Source organism: Castor canadensis, chromosome X, assembly GCF_047511655.1.
Source record: "Castor canadensis chromosome X, mCasCan1.hap1v2, whole genome shotgun sequence".
NCBI classification, from domain to species: Eukaryota; Metazoa; Chordata; class Mammalia; order Rodentia; family Castoridae; genus Castor; species Castor canadensis.
Genome location: NC_133405.1, coordinates 70,073,573 through 70,091,975, shown reverse-complemented (window position 1 = coordinate 70,091,975; position 18,403 = coordinate 70,073,573). Strand labels below are relative to the sequence as shown.

At 34.5% G+C, this 18,403-nt stretch overlaps 1 long non-coding RNA gene across 1 annotated transcript in view; it reads right to left on the bottom strand.

The window, feature by feature from the left end:
- Positions 1-18,403, bottom strand: part of LOC141419583 (uncharacterized) — a 315,071-nt gene that overhangs the window by 82,384 nt on the left and 214,284 nt on the right. Inside the window, exon 9 of the long non-coding RNA XR_012444226.1 lies at positions 3,431-3,506. This is a non-coding gene — a long non-coding RNA (uncharacterized lncRNA). The remainder of the gene's footprint in view (positions 1-3,430; positions 3,507-18,403) is intronic.

Below are 18,403 nucleotides of genomic sequence, written 5' to 3'. Positions count from 1 at the left end.
GAGGCAAGCATCACAGTATCAGCTCAAAACTAGCCACATCTACCAATGGCACAGAAGAGACATGCCAGAAATAAACCCATACATCCACAACCAAGTGATTGTTGACAAAATTGCCAAAAACATACATTAGAGGAAGGACAGCCTCTTCAATCAATGCTGGGATAACTCAATATCCACATGCAGAAGACTAAAAGTTGACTCTGTTTCTCACTATGTACAAAAATTGACTCAGTATTGATAAAAAATATGAATGTAATACCCCAAATTCTGAAACAGTTAGTATCTCCACTAGCAAAAACCCTTGGTCCTTCTTCTTAATATTTATACTCTCTCTTCAACAAAATTAGAGATAAGGGCAAAACAGTTTCTGCTCAGAAGTGAAGGGGTAGAGGGGAGAGGAAAGGGGCAGAGAAAGGGGAGGGGATAGGGGAGAGGGGGGGATGGGGTGAGAAATGACCCAAACATTGTATGGATATAGGAATAAAAAAATAAAATTAATTAATTAATAATAAAAAAGAAGAAAATATAGCAGAAACACTACAAAACATCAACACAGACAATGCATTTTTGGAAATAACCTATAAAGCAGATAAAAACAAAAGCAAAACTTGCCAAATAGGATTGCTTCACATTAAAACCTATTGTACAACAATGGAAATAATCGACAACTTGAAGAAAGAATCCACAGGGTGGCAGAAAATATTTTACAATTTTTCATCTGACAGAAGGTTAATATCCAGAATATTTAAGGAACTTAAAAAATCCAATATGATTGTCAAATGGGCAAATGAGCTGAATAGATATTTCTCGAAGCAGAAATATAAATTGCCAACAAATATACAGAAAAAGTGAATGTATCATTAACCTTCAGGGAAACACAAATCCAAGAAAAGATAGTTAAGAATGGCCATTATCAAAACACTGTCAGTGACACTGTGCAGAAAAATAAACTCATACACTCTTGGTTGTAAATTCATGCATTCATCATCTTAGAGAACAACATGGAAGTTCATCAAAAAAATAGAACTACCATGTGATCTAACTACTCTACTTCTGGATATATATCCAAAGGAAATGAATTCATCTTTTCAAAGTGATACCTGCATGCCTGTGTTTACAATAAGCCTATGTTTACAATTCCTATGTTCAAAATAACTAAGATATGGATTCAGCCCAGTACATTGCCCACCGATAGAATGGATAAAGAAAGTGAAGAACATGTACATAATGGAATATTTTGGTCAAAAAGAAAAAATGAAGCTCTGTTATTTGGAGCAACATGAATAGAATTAGTAGGCACTATGTTAAGTGAAATAATCCAACACAGAAAAGGAAGTACCGTATGTTGCATATTATGTATCTTTCTAAATGAAAATACAATAATGAATGCTAGATTAGGAGTAATGAGAAGAAGGTGGAAAAAAGAAGGTTGAATTTTATCAATGAACACTATTCATGCATGGAAATATAACATTGAATCCTATTAACATGTGCAATATGAATTACTAAAAGTGGGTATAATACTTCAAAAATGAAACTGGGGAATATTATTAAGCCTTACAAAGGAAGGAGCTAGTCCTGGTAATTCATTCCTCTACTTCCAGCTATCAGGAGATTGAGGTGAGAAGATCACTTGATCCCAGGAGCTTAGTAACAGCCTGGACAACATAGACAGATCTTACTTCAGTGAAAAAAAGTAAAAATAAGGAGAAGGAAGTGCTGCCATGAACATACCTAAAGGACATTATGCTAAAAGAAATAAGCCAATCATCACAGAAGAAAATAGTGCATGATTACATTTACATGAAGTTTCTAAATCAGTAACACTCATAGAAACAGAGATGGCTGCCACAGATTTGGAAGAGAAGAAAGTGAGGATTTGTCTCTCTTTTTGGTGCAGGAGATTAAACCCAGCACTTCTTTGTGAATGCTAAGCAAGTCTCTACCATAGAGCTATAATCCAAGCCCTGAGAATTGTCTTTCAATAGAATGGTTATAAAGTTCCTGATATACAAGATAAGTATATTCTGTGTGTGTGTGTGTGTGTGTGCATCTGTGTGTGTGTGTGCATCTGTGTGTGTAAGACTGGGTTTTGCAATGTACCCCAGGAGGTTCTTGAACTCACTATGTAACCCCAGCTAGCTTGGATCTCATGATCCTCCTGTCTCCACCTGCCAGGTTCTGAAATTACAGGTATATACTACCAAACCAAACTTATCTTAAGTTCTTCCAACTAATTCTGAAGGTCATTTTAGAGTAAATTTCAAATCTTTGGGGTCATGAAGTTCTAAAATTTAGTTCAGCTTTTTTTTGATAGAAAAGGACCCCAATGGAACCATGAGCTACTTGCACAGAAGAAATTCATTTTAGAATTCTGTTTTACAGTATCAAATGAAATAGACTACCATATTAGAAGTAGCTGTGACAAAAAGTATCTTGGCATTCCTTACTCCCACCTCCACATTTACCTATTATCAGAAAATCACTTTCAGTTTTTGTGAAGAACACCATTCTCCCTCACCAAGGCATTCACTGTTTCTACATACTACATAGGTATCCTCACATCTTACGATTTCTAGGCAGGCACCCTATCACTGGAGCCATGCCTTCAGTCTCTAATGGAGTCAAATTCATTTTTTTGTAGTACTAGGATTGGAATTCATGTCCTCACATTAGCTAGGCATACTCCAGCTATGACCACAGCCCACATTTTACAATTTCTAGTAGTTGTCATTGAAGCATACTGCTTCCTGAAAGAGTATGTATCTATTACATTAGTACAATCCACTTTGAACCAAATTCTGAAATAATATTAATGACGCTTACTGCCCTCCCTCCTTTACTCTGATCCAATAGCAATAACATCCTTGCTGTTTCTGACATTACAAGAATACTTGTCAATTTTGTCTTGTTTTTCTCCATCTCATTTATCACCATATATCTTCTGATAGGATTTGCTTATTTGTTTATTATCTGTGTCCTGCTACTATTTTTAATTTAATAAGCATATATATTGACCCATGTGTGTTACATTTTGCAAATATTAACACTTTAACCTGTCTATTTATTATGAAAGGCAGGAACTATTGACATAGTCATTTATAGATGAATAAAATGGACATTAGTAGATTAGATAATTTGAAGATCAGCTCTCAAATAAAACTTGCAAGCCTTGTGAAGTGAGAGATTTTTAAGCATATTTTCAATACCAAATACCTGAAAGAGTGCTTAGATTACAGTAATTTCTGAATACGTATTTGTTGAATCAATTAATGTGACAAGGTAAGGAAAAAAGTATCACTGCCCTTCTACTCCCTTAAATTTCTCTTGGCAGCTTCAAGAGATGGTATTGTTCAGGTATTTTATGGAATATATTTAGTCATGCCAGAGAAAGTCTTTTGGTAAGGAATATCACTTCAGAAATACTCACTGAGTTATTCCGTGGCATGGTGATGTTCAGTGGTTGTCATGCATCAACATATGAGGTTTTGAGGAAGATCCTAGGGCTGTGAAAGTCAGCAGGTAGAAAATGATTAGAGATTATGACTCTGAGCCTCCAAATCCATCTTAAAAGTAATATCTCTGCTTTTATCTATTTTTATCTTAGGAATATGCAAATAATTTTATTTAAACAAAGGACTAAAAATCTTTTAAACCACTGCTACAGTAGAGACAACACTGCTAAGATTCTATCTGTTTTCCAGGTTTGTATCTATCACTTAATAACTGCAATTCTGGCCCTATCTTCTTCAAGCACTTGGTAATTATGAGCATTAAGTGAGGTACTAATTGAAACAAAATCTTTTCATATGCCTCAGGCTCTATATGTGGGTGATATAGGTCATCTTCTATTTATTGGAGGTGAGAAACTATTAATAGTACATCTCACTAAAAATATTTTTCCTTTCAGCCTGCCACAATGCCTATAATTCTCATCATTAATTATTCCTTTGGACTAAATTAACGTTTCAAGAGATAATGCTAAAATATCCCAAGGAAATCCACCACTGCCAATTAACATATTTATATAAAATCATTTTTCAGATAAAAAAAATGTGATCCATAAAGGAGAAAGTTCTTAAAGGAAAAGGGACATGGGGTGGTAAATATCAAGAAAAGAGAAAAGGAGAAAAAGCTTTGGGAGTGCAAAATAATAATTCCTCATATCACTTAGTTAATTTCAGTTTCAAAAGCATTTTTACTCTTTCATCCACTTGATATTTGCAAGTGTAGAGAACTGTTATATGCACACACACCAGTTTTACAGATAATTAAACAGGCTAAGGATAATCAATCCGACCAATACCAAACAACATATTTACTTTGAAATGCCCTCTCCCTAATGCAAATATGATTTGCTTACTCATGTTTGCCAAACCAATTAGTTTAAACTTTTCCTCTAAAGAACATTCTTTGTGGCAAACCAAATCCAACAACATATCAGAAAGATCATTCACCATGACCAAGTTGGCTTCATTCCAGGGATGCAGGGGTAGTTCAACATATGGAAATCTATACATGCAATGCAGTACATCAATAGAAGCAAAGACAAAAAACACTTAACCATCTCAATAGATGCACAAAAAGCCTTCAGCAAGATCCAACACCATGTCATGATAAAAGCTCTAAGAAAACTAGGAATAGAAGGAATGTACCTCAACATTGTAAAGGCTATATATGACTAACCTACAGCCAACATCATACTTAATGGTGAAAAACTGAAACCATTTCCGCTGAAATCAGGAATGAGACAAGGGTGCCCACTATCCCCACTCCTATTCAACATAGTACTAGAATTTCTAGCCAGAGCAATTAGGCAAAAAGAAGAAATGAAAGGAATACAGGTAAAGAAACTGTCAAAACATACCTATTTGCAGATGATGTGATCCTACACCTTAAAGACCCAAAAAACTCTACCTAAAAACTCTCAGACACCATAATCAGGTATAGCAAAATGGCAGGATACAAAATCAACCTACAAAAAATCATTAGCTTTTCTATACACCAACAAGGAACAAACTGAGAAGGAATATATAAAAACAATTGCATTTACAGTAGCCTCAAAAAAATCAAATACCTAGGAGTAAAATTAATAAAAGATGTGAAAGACCTCTAAATGACAATTACAAACCCCTGAAGAAAGAGATTGAGGAAGACTACAGAAGATGGAAAGATCTCCCATGCTCATGGATTGATAGAATCAACATAGTAAAAATGTCTCTATTACCAAAAGCAATCTACATGTTTAATGCAATTCCCATCAAAATCCCAATGACCATCATCACACTGATCACAAAATCTACCCTAAAGTTCATTTGGAAACACAAGAGACCACAAATAACCAAGGCAATACTCAGCAAAAAGAGCAATGCTGGCGGTATCACAATACCTGACTTCAAACTATATTACAAAGCAATACCAATAAAAACAGCATGCTACTGGCACAAAAACAGACATGAAGACCAGTGGAACAGAATAGAGGACCCAGATATGAACTATATCCACCTTATTTTTGACAAATGGGGAAAAAACATACGATGGAGAAAAGACAGCCTCTTCAACAAATGTTGCTGGGAAAAGTGATTATCCATCTGCAAAAAAACTGAAATTAGATCCATGTCTATCACACTGTACTAGTATTAACTCAAAATAGATCAAGGACCTTAATATAAGACCCGAAACTCTGAAGTTAGTACAGGAAGGAACAGGAAACACTTTGGAACTAATAAGTATAAGCAAGGACGTCCTCAATAGAACCCCAGCAGCCCAGAAACTAAGAGAAAGAATAGACAAATGGGACTTCATAAAATCAAAAAGCTTCTACACAACAAAAGAAATGGTCTCTAAACTGAAGAGACCACCCACAGAGCGGGAGAAAATATCTGCTAGCTGTACATCAGACAAAGGACAGATAACCAAATATACAGGGAACTTAAGAAACTAAATTGTCCCCAAATCAGTGAACCAATTAAGAAATCACAACTGAACTAAATAGAACTTTCTGAAAAGAAGAAATTCAAATGGCAAAAAAACACAAGAAGAAATGTTCACCATCTCTAGTCATAAAGGAAATGCAAATCAAAACCACACTAAGATTCCACCTCACCCCTGTTAGAATAGCCATCATCAAAATCACCAGCAACAACATGTGTTGATGAGGATGTGGGGAAAAAAGAACCCTTGTACACTCCTGGTTGGAATGCAAGCTAGTGCAACCACTCTGAAAAAAAGTTTGGAGGCTTCTTGAAAATCTAAACATAGATCTGCCATATGATCCAGCAATCCCACTTCTGGGGATATACCTGAAAAAATGCAACACAGGTTACTCCAAAGGCACCAGCACACCCATGTTTATTGCAGCACTATTCACAATAGCCAAATGATGGAAACAACCAAGATGTCCCAATACTGACGAATGGATCAAGAAAATATGGTGTTTATACACAATGGCATTTTACTCAGCCATGAAGAAGAATGAAGTCTTATCATTTGCAAGTAAATGGATGGAACTGGAGAACATCATTCTGAGCGAGGCTAGCCAGACTCAGAAGACCAAAAATCATATTTTCACCCTCATATGCAGTCTTTAAATCTAGGGCAAATGCAGCAATGTGGTTGGACTTGGATCACATGACAAGGAGAGAACACATACCATATGAGAGGTATGGGGATAGGTAGAAAACCCAAAACATGAAAGCATTTGATGTCCCCACTCCAGAGGAGCAAATATGGAAACCTTAAAGTGACAGGTCAACATGAGAAGGGGATCAGGAACCAGTGTAAAGATCAGTTAGAGATGAATCAACCTGGGTTGTAACATATTTGTACATGAAAGCAATGCTAGGAATCTCTCTGTATAGCTGCCCTTATTTCAACTAGCAAAAATGCTATCTCTTTCTTAGTATTGCTTATTTCTACTCTTCACCGGAACTGGAGAAAAGCACAGAACAGATTCTGCCTCGAAGCAAATGTACGTGCATGTGACTAAATGAATAATTTAAAAAAAGAACATCCTTTGATCTCTGTAGACTTGATAAGACATGACTTCCAGAATGCTCCACTTCTCCGGTCCTAAATAAACCAAATATAATTGTAATTTTTTGCTTAAATGGTTGTTTCCACCACTATATTTTAGATGGTCTTGATGAAAGAGAACCTGTCTTTCTTATTATTGATTTTCTTTGCCTAAAATAGTGCTTTCAATGTATATAATTTTATCAAGATATAATTATGAAATAAATGAATGATATACTGATGTTCATAGGTAATATTTTAAGTTTATGAGTAGAAGTGGAGCACCAGCAGAGCATGGTCACCATTCAAATGAAATATATAATCCTTAGATAAAACTGTTTCAAATTCAAGATTTTAGTCAAGGGTAAGATTGGTTATTTGTCTTTTCGACATGTCACCTCTCATGTTCTTTCTAAAGAAACTCAATCCAATAATAATCACTTATAATTTATTCTTATCAAAATTAAAAATAGGGAAATTGGTGTGATATTTTTGGTTAAAACCAGAAATAATTATGTTCCTCTTATTTTTATCTATTGTACTTTTTTTTATAAAAGTTCTTATAATACATCATAGTTCAATGCATTGTCTATATAATTTTCCTTTCCTTGCCCCATACCTGGAATTGTTTCAACAGGTCTTATTTTTCCATTTACATACATGAGTACATAATAATTCCATATCATTCACCCTTTTATATGCTTTCCTTATATTATCCCCACTCCGACTAAGTACCAACCCCCTAGACAGGACCTGTTTTGCCTTTCTGTTCTCCATTTTTGATTAAAAAAAAGACATTTTTTGTTTAAAATAAAAGTAGAGGGGATGAACCAATTTGGACTACAATACACATATATATATATATATATGTATATGAAAATGTCACAATGAATCACCCATATAGCTATCTTAAACATACTGTAGTTTTTTATATAGTGACTAAACTCTATTCCAATTTTTGAAAGTGTATGGCATTAGTAAAAATTAAAAAAATTAATAAGTAAATGTGTAAAATCGATACACAAAACCAAAATATTTTTTAAATGTGTTCATAATCATATTGAAACACTGAACATTTTTTTACCCTCAGAACGTTTGAATTAATCAGAAGTAATGTTTAATGTTCTTTGAAAGTAGATTTTCTTTTTTTTATTCATTTATTCACATGTGCATACATTGTTTGGGCCATTTCTCCCCCCTGCCTCCCTCCCCCTCCATCTCCTCCCGACCAAGTCAACATTATCATTATCATAAGACAAACGCATATATGTAAATTCTGAACTGTTCTATGATCTCTAAGAAAAGTAAGTCATCAATGCATGTCCTTGTAAAGCTTCTTTCTGTTCCCAAGATTCTACTCAAGCCAAGGGAGAAATGGTAGGGGGATAGGCAGGCTGAAACTGTAAAGTCCAGTTAGAGTTAACTCCCCACAAGAACACTAGAAATTGTGGAACTTAGTATTATCTCTAGAGGGAACCTACTTCCTGTGCATACACTAAGTCAGACAAAGCAAGTTAACAAGCTAATGGTATCACTGTTTATATGGTCTAACCTACAAAACCCCTTACTCCCCAGTAAGAAGTAAAGTAAAGAAGCACTGAGAAAAGGATGAGTTCTTGTGGTCCAACTGACAGCCAATGGACTTCTGAGCAAGAGCTGTGGAGAGGATAAGAGCTCCTTGCATAACTGCATGACACTGTGGAGAGAAAATGTGCCTGGGAAGTACTATATATAGAGCCAGCCTCTGCTCAAACATTTGGCCAGCAAGCACTATGGAGAAGACAAGCTCTACAAATCTAGCTGGCTGGATTGTTCACCTAAAAGCATTATTGCTGATCCCATTTATGCTCCTTGAGGACCCTCCTTGTTGGTAAGTTTATCTCCGCTGTTAGCTTCCCTGCTAGACAGTTTCAACAAGCCTCATGTCTCTTCTGCCACCTCTGAGAATTTTCTTACATCTCTCAGCAAGCTACTTTACTGTCCTAGCTCAGCTAGTCTCTGGAGGTTACACATGTGTAAAAGACATTCTTTTTCCCCTTTTTGTTTAGTTGACAAATAATTTTTGAATATACTTACATTACAATATGTGATATTTTGATATGTATTTGCAATGTGCAATAATTAAATCAATCCAGTTAACAAATGCGTATCTCCTAATGTGTTTGTTTTATGTAGTTAAAATTTTTTCATTTATACCTTCAGCAACTTTGAAATATATAATGTATTATCACTTGTTTTCCTAATTCTGTGCAATACATCACTAATACTTTTTTCTCCTAACTGGAACTTTTTATCCTTAACTAAACATTTCCTTTTTTCCCATTAACCCTTCTTGTCCAGACTGTGATAACCATCATTCTACTCTCCACTTCTGTGGGTTCACCCTTGTTAGATCCCAAATGAAAGTGAAATCATATGGTATTTGCCTTTCTGTGCCTTGCTTATTTCCCTTAGCCTAGTTTCCTCCAGGTTGGTCCTTGTTGTCTGAAAGGACAGGATAACTCCCTTTTTAAAGGCAGAAAAATATTCGCATAGGTATATATCCCACAGTGTAAAATAATCTCATAACCATTAGAGTGGTTACTATTAAAAAGACACATACGTATTGGCAACATGGTAGAGAAATTGAAACTTTTGTGCACTTTTGGTGAGTATGTAAATTAATATAGTCATTATTGAATATAGTATGGAGGCTCCACAGAAAACTAAAATTGGAATAACCAGCAATCCATTCTGGGTATATATCCAAAGGAATTGAAATTGATATGCTGAAGAGATAGATATCTGCTCTCCCATATTAATTGCAACATTATTCATAACAGTCAAGATATAGAATCAACCTGGGTGTTGATTAACAGATTAACAGATTAACAGAGAAAACCCTATTGATTATCTTAGCTTTTAATGTCACTTTTATTATCAGAATGCAACATAACAGATTTTTTTTCATTTAATTGGAGACTGGCATAAAATTATATTCAATAGAAATTAAAAGGATTGTATTTGGTTAGCAGATTTTGTTTTCATCTCTCTAAATAGTAGAGGTTCTACCTCAGTCCCTATATTATAGTGATAAATTAATTTATGAGTTCCATTCTGCATCCTATATACCTTTCCTAATGCGAAGTGGAGAAATCTGGAAAACACAACCCACAAATCATGTTTTTTGAATTAACTATCTCAAGAAGGAATTACTTTCATCCTGTAGTTTTAACACAATTTATAAAATGAAAATACCGTGTCTATGAAATTGTGATTTAAAAGGTACAAATAATTTTGCATTTAATAAATTAAGAAATATTTCAAACTAAAGAATCAAAAACTAATGTCAATAAATAAATGCCTGATTTGCATTCTGAATTTCACTTTGAGATATTTTTTAAAATTTTGGTGTTACTGAGGTTTGAACTCAGTGTCTTGCACTTGCTAGGCAGGCACTTTATTATTTGAGGCACACCTCCAGGCCAAAAGCCAGACATTACCTTTCTTTTTTTTTGGCACACTGGAGTTTGAATTAAGAGCCTCACATTTGCTAGGCAACTACTTTTAAAGCTTGAGCACTCCACCACCCCAATTTTTTAAATAATATAAAATTAGTAACCAAATGTTATATATACATTATATTTGCTTACATTTAATAATTTTAAATGAATAATATTTAATACCATTGCCATCTCTAAAGACTGAGGGAGAAAAAGAATAGAAATGTATTATTGATTAACAAATACATACAAAATAACCTGTTTTTTTTCCACTGGTAGTGAAAGAAAAACAAAAAGTTGCAATACACAAAAATTTCTTTACATGCAATCTTTTTCATACTCACATTAACATCCTGTAGCTAAAGAACATGATTTTGGGTGTTACATTTGATTTTCTGATATAGGCATTAAATATTTACTTTTAATTATAGTCTTATGTGAGATACAAACAAAAACTAATTTGCATTATTAATGATGCAAGAAATGTGATGTTTAGTCTCTTAAGATAGGTAATAAAGAGAAAAGCATGTCAGAGACTTGCTTTACTCTTCTTTTCCGTTTGAAAGCAAGTTACAGTAATAAAATTTATTAAATTAACTACCTAGGAATTACATGCTTCTGTCAACTAGAATATAGAGTGGGGGTAGTGTCTGAGATGGAGCTGGGACTACAAAGATTCTATTTTCAGTCTCAGAGTCTCAAGGGGGAAATCAAAGGGTTTCTTTCTTTCAACAGTTTGGGTGAGATGATATTTTGAGATGGTAACAGCTGCCAAATTACAAAAACAGTAAAGAAACTCCCCCAAAGAAATTTCTGTTTTTATCTACAGGAATGTTTTTGCTCATTTGGCCCTTTATTCTCTTAATAATGTTTTCTTAAAACAGAAGTTTCTAAGAATGTTTGCCATTCTTCCAGCCACAGAAAAGCGAAACAGGGTTTCCAGTAACATTCACCATGTTTTCATTCAATAACCTCTATACATACAGTTTTACCTGCTCAATGATAAACAGTCCAATAGTAACTAACATGGAAGCTTAATTTTCATGTGAATTAAGAGAGATCATGGGAAAACTCACTACTTTAATCTTGTGGACTAAGTTTAGGTGAATGGAATTCTATTATTATCTTTAAGGACATACAGCATTATCCAAAATATTTGCAATTCTCTGTAGGTGTATTTTCTAGGAGATTCCATACCATAACACAAAACAGAAAACTGATTCAAGTACTAAATACTATGTCTTGATTCTTTGGAAACATTAGATGTTTCAAATATCCTAATGTTTGATGTAAAACAAAATTGAAATATAGGAATTATTTGCTGACTTTTGGTCATTGTTCAGCCATTTAAAGCTCAGTTTAGCCAATATAGCATTGTGAAAAACTCAAAAACTGTAAGAGTAGACAGAACTTGGTTCATAAAATTGGAGAGATTTTAATAGACATGAACCCTTGGAAAGTTATTCAAAATCTTTCAATCATTACCTTATCTGCAAAATATTAATAGTACCACTTTCTTATTATGATTTTGAGAGTTAAACTGAAAAATGTATGTAAAATACATTTCACAGTGACTAGAACACAGTATATGATCACTAAATGATAACTGTTAATATTATTATTATCTGTATCAGTGTTTTAATTCTGTAGGTAGTATTACTTCTTCAAGAACATTATTGATTCTGGCTGTTGATCATTTTATTAGAGTATTGAGCAAATTATTTTTAAATGACCAAAGGTGCTTTCCATTGAAACTTCCTAGCTGATTGCTAGTCCTATTATGCTTTATCAACTCGTGACCTGAAAATTACATAAATACATACTTGAAGTTAAAAGAGACAATATGTTTTGGACAATTAAACCACATATCAACCTTGTCTATGAGTGTTGGCATATGCTTTGGTTTTTTTTTCAGACCTGTTAAGTGTAAGGAAGTATAATGTCCAGCCAACGAATGGAAATAGGTATTTTATACTTTCCCTTGGTAAAATGGCTTTATATGGCAAGGAGATGGGAATGAGGGATAGCTTAATTATTAGCAAATATGTGGAAAATATTGGAAGAATAAGGTCCTCAAGGAAGCTTGGGTTCTCAACTCTTTGGAAAGTGACTCTATTCATTTACCATGATCCTAAAAGAAAGGTTTTTTGGGTTTTTTTTGGGGGGGGTTGTTTGTTTTTTGCAGTACTGGGGTTTGAACTCTGGACCTACACCTTGAGCCACTCCACCAACACTTTTTTGTGTTAGGTATTTTCGAGATAGTGTCTCTTTGAATTATTTTCCCAGACTGGCTTTGAACCACAATCCTCCTAAGTAGCTAGGATTAGTAGCCACCGGCGCCCGGCCTAAAAGAAAATTTAATGGAACACAGTTTTTTTTTTTTTTTTTTTTTTTAGGTTCTGTGGTTTCTTTTTCTTTTATTATTCATATGTGCATACAAGGCTTGGTTCATTTCTCCCCCCTGCCCCCACCCCCTCCCTTACCACCCACTCCGCCCCCTCCCTCTCCCCCCCCAATACCCAGCAGAAACTATTTTGCCCTTATCTCTAATTTTGTTGTAGAGAGAGTATAAGCAATAATAGGAAGGAACAAGGGGTTTTGCTGGTTGAGATAAGGATAGCTATACAGGGCATTGACTCACATTGATTTCCTGTGCGTGGGTGTTACCTTCTAGGTTAATTCTTTTTGATCTAACCTTTTCTCTAGTTCCTGTTCCCCTTTTCCTATTGGCCTCAGTTGCTTTTAAGGTATCTGCTTTAGTTTCTCTGTGTTAAGGGCAACAAATGCTAGCTAGTTTTTTAGGTGTCTTACCTATCCTCACCCCTCCCTTGTGTGCTCTCGCTTTTATCATGTGCTCATAGTCCAATCCCCTTGTTGTGTTTGCCCTTGATCTAATGTCCACATATGAGGGAGAACATACGATTTTTGGTCTTTTGGGCCAGGCTAACCTCACTCAGAATGATGTTCTCCAATTCCATCCATTTACCAGCGAATGATAACATTTCATTCTTCTTCATGGCTGCATAAAATTCCATTGTGTATAGATACCACATTTTCTTAATCCATTCGTCAGTGCTGGGGCATCTTGGCTGTTTCCATAACTTGGCTATTGTGAATAGTGCCGCAATCAACATGGATGTGCAGGTGCCTCTGGAGTAACAGTCTTTTGGGTATATCCCCAAGAGTGGTATTGCTGGATCAAATGGTAGATCGATGTCCAGCTTTTTAAGTAGCCTCCAAATTTTTTTCCAGAGTGGTCGTACTAGTCTACATTCCCACCAACAGTGTAAGAGGGTTCCTTTTTCCCCGCATCCTCGCCAACACCTGTTGTTGGTGGTGTTGCTGATGATGGCTATTCTAACAGGGGTGAGGTGGAATCTTAGTGTGGTTTTAATTTGCATTTCCTTTATTGCTAGAGATGGTGAGCATTTTTTCATGTGTTTTCTGGCCATTTGAATTTCTTCTTTTGAGAAAGTTCTGTTTAGTTCACATGCCCATTTCTTTATTGGTTCATTAGTTTTGGGAGAATTTAGTTTTTTAAGTTCCCTGTATATTCTGGTTATCAGTCCTTTGTCTGATGTATAATTGGCAAATATTTTCTCCCACTCTGTGGGTGTTCTCTTCAGTTTAGAAACCATTTCTTTTGATGAACAGAAGCTTTTTAGTTTTATGAGGTCCCATTTATCTATGCTATCTCTTAGTTGCTGTGCTGCTGGGGTTTCATTGAGAAAGTTCTTACCTATACCTACTAACTCCAGAGTATTTCCTACTCTTTCTTGTATCAACTTAAGAGTTTGGGGTCTGATATTAAGATCTTGATCCATTTTGAGTTAATCTTGGTATAGGGTGATATACATGGATCTAGTTTCAGTTTTTTGCAGACTGCTAACCAGTTTTCCCAGCAGTTTTTGTTGAAGAGGCTGCTATTTCTCCATCGTATATTTTTAGCTCCTTTGTCAAAGATAAGTTGCTCATAGTTGTGTGGCTTCATATCTGGATCCTCTATTCTGTTAATGGAACACAGTTTTGTTTATATTTTTAACTTTTGATTTTGAAATAATCTCATATTTACACAAATTGGCATAAGTAGTACAAAGAATTTTTATATGCCTTGTTCTCAATCTCTGAAATTTAATATATTATATGACAACATTACAAGCATGAAAATCAGGGAATTAACATTTATACAAGAATAACAAGACCTTATTCAATTTTTCCAATTGTCCCACTAATTTCCTGTTTCTGTTCCAAGATTTCATTAATTGTCATGTCTCTTTAGTCTCCTTAAATCTGGAATAGTTCCTCAGTATTTCTTTTCATTTAATTTTTATTAACATAAAGTAACAGTACAAAGGGATTACATTGTGATATGTGCAAAATGCAAATAATGTACTTTCATCAAATTCACCCTAAATATATTTCTCTTTGTTAATTCCCTTTCCCTCTTTCCCCCTCCTCTCTTAATTGGTTTTAGTGGGTTTCATTATGCTGTTTTCATACATACATATACATATATATATATGTACTTCTATAATTCTCATTCCCTATTCACTATCACATTACCCATTTCCCCTACCCATAGGCTTCCCCCTCAAATAGTCTCTCTTTTAGAATTGTGTCATATTATTAATGTTTTTTGAGATCTAGTTTCCACATATGAGGGAAACATGATATTTGTCTTTCTGAGCTTGGCTTATCTCACTTCATATGATATAGATAGACAGATAGATAGATAGATGATAGATAGATAGATAGATAGATAGATGATAGATAGATAGATTGTCTTTATCAAATCATCAGTTGTCGGGCACTTAAGCTGGTTCCATAGCTTGACTACTTTAAATAGTGCTACTATAAAAGTGCATGTGCAGGTATCCAACTAGTATGCTGATTTATATTCCTTCAAATATATGCCCAAGTGTAAAAGTTCTATTTTTGGTTTCTTTTTCTCTTTTTTCTCAAGGCTTCATGCATACAAAGCAGGTGCTCTATGTTGAATCACACCTCCAGTCCTATTTTTAGTTTCTTGAGGAACATCCATATTACTTTCCACAGTGTCTGGAGATGATCATATATAAGACTTCCTTTTTGCCTGGATCTTTGGCAGCATTTAATGTTTGTCTGCCTTTTTCTTTTTATTTTGTGGTACTGGGGTTTGAACTCAGAGCTTACATCTTGAGCCACTCCACCAGCACATTTTTTTGTTTTTTTTTTATTCATATGTGCACGCAAGGCTTGGGTCATTTCTCCCCCCTGCCCCTACCCCCTCCCTTACCACCCACTCCACCCCCTCCCTCTCCCCCCCACCCAAAACCCAGCAGAAACTATTTTGCCCTTATTTCTAATTTTGTTGTAGAGAGAGTATAAGCCATAATAGAAAGGAACAAGGGTTTTTGCTGGTTGAGATAAGGATAGCTATACAGGGAGTTGACTCACATTAATTTCCTGTGCGTGTGTGTTACCTTCTAGGTTAATTCTTTTTGATCTCACCTTTTCTCTAGTTCCTGGTCCCCTTTTCCTATTGGCCTCAGTTGCTTTTAAGGTATCTGCTTTAGTTTCTCTGCTTTAAGGGCAACAAAATGCTAACTAATTTTTTAGGTGTCTTACCTATCCTCACCCCTCCCTTGTGTGCTAAAGCTTTTATCATGTGCTCAAAGTCTAATCCCTTTGTTGTGATTTTTTGTTTGAGACTTATCTTGCCAACTATTTGCCTGAGCTGGCTTCAAAATACCATCTTGCTGATCTCTGCTTCCTAAGTAGTTAAGATTACAGGTGTGAACTACAGGTGCCCAGCTAGTGTTTGTTTTCTTGATGGTCATTCTGACTGTAATGAGATGGAATTTAAGTCTCATTTTGATTTGTATTTCCTTTATGACTAATGATGATGTGTATTTTGTCATATACTTATTACTCATTTGTAGTTCTTCTGAGAGTTATCTGTTGTCTTCATTTGCCCATTTATTAGTTGAATTTTTTGTTGTTCTAATTTTTGAGGTCTTCATATATACTTTGTTGAAGCCATAGTAACAAAAATAACATGGTACAAGCACAAAAAGAGACATATTGGCCAATAGATGAGAATAGAAGATCCAGAAATAAACCCACCCAACTATAGCCATCTGATATTTAAAAAAGGAACCAAAAACATGTTGGAGAAGAGACAATCTATTCATAAAATGGAAACTGGACATCCACATCCAGAAGACTTAAAATACATCCCTGTGCATGTACAAAAATCAATTCAAGATGTATCAAAGATCTTAATGTAAGACATAAAACATAGAAACTACTATAGGAAAAGATAGGGTAAGCACTTGAAGATACAGACATAAGCAATTATTTTCCTAAGGACTCCAATAGCTCACAATATAAAAGCAATAATTGACAAATGGGATTGCATCAAATTAAAAAGCTTCTGCACATCAAAAGAAGCCATTTCCAGAACCAAGAGATAACTCACAGAATGAGAGATCTTTGCAAATTATGCCTAAGTATTTCTTTGTCTTTCAAAATCTAGTCATTTTGCTTTGCTTATTGTTTCCTAGTGATGAAATTCAGGTTATGCATTTTGGGCAAGGATATTATTTTCTATGTTTTCCTTTCTTAATACATCATATTAGAAGATCCCTGATCTAGTAAGTATAATATTAGTATGAGTGAAGTACTATCTGTCAGATTTGTGCATTGCAAAATTTTGATTTTCCCTTTGTGAATAAAAGTATCTTTTACAGATAGATATACTTTTAGTTCATAAAATAACATGTTTTTCATAACATTGGCCCACTAATTTTATTGTACATTATTGATACTTAACTAGTTACTTTGGAATTTACCAATGGTAATTTTCTATCTGTATCATGCTTTGCACATTTATGAAGGATTTCCCATTTTCCCTAATTTATTTATTTAGTAAACTGTTTGTTTTTCATTGATTGTTATTTAATTGTATGGAATAGGATCTAATGCTATCACTATTTAGAAAAATTTTTTCTTTTGGTGTTGGGTGAGAGGGTTTTAAAATTGCATTCTGTAGACAACACAATATTAATCATCATATTTTTAGGAAACAAAATGACTTATTACCAAATATTAATGTGTAGGCAACATTATTTAGATTATTTTTGTATACAACAAATAAGGAAGTAGGAGTCTGCTCCCAGCTTAGCCAAGAAAGAGCTATCAGTTAATTCTCATTCCTTCATCTCAGCATGTTTTATTAGTAGCAAGATAGAACTGGAGTTTTAACAATAGGAATATTTTAAGTCCAAAAATCTTTGATTCTTGTCTCATAGAAATGGATACTGGTTATTAATTGACTGACATTTTTCCAATAACACGAGTCTGGTAAATTGGTTTCAATAAATGTTACACTACCCCAGAAAAACAATACTGATGATAATCAACCATTCTGCCCTGTGTATGATTTCATTATTACAAATATAACAGGTATTGAAGAGCAGAATGGAAAGCAACTCTTGATTTAGGAAAAAAGGAACAGCATTTGGGTAACTTGAGAATGATAGATATAAACCAAAGACGATTTAAGGCAGGTAGGTACAAAAAATTTTTTTGAATAATACTTTGACTGCTTATTTATTGTGAAATACATTTTATGTAGAAATAATGGCTACATTACCTTCCTTGTTTTATGTACATTAACAATGAAAGCATTTTTATTTTACCTATACATAAAATGTATTTTCAGCAAAAACAGAAAATAACAAGCATGCAAAGAATATGGATAAAGCTATGCTTAGTGAACTAAGCCAGGCATGGAAAGACAGGTACCACAGGGTCTCTCTTATATGTAGAATCTAGAAACATTGATCTTACAAGATTTGAGAGGAGAGTGGTAGTTACCAGAGGCAGGAGGAATAAGCTGAGGGAGAGATGTAGAAAAATTAAAC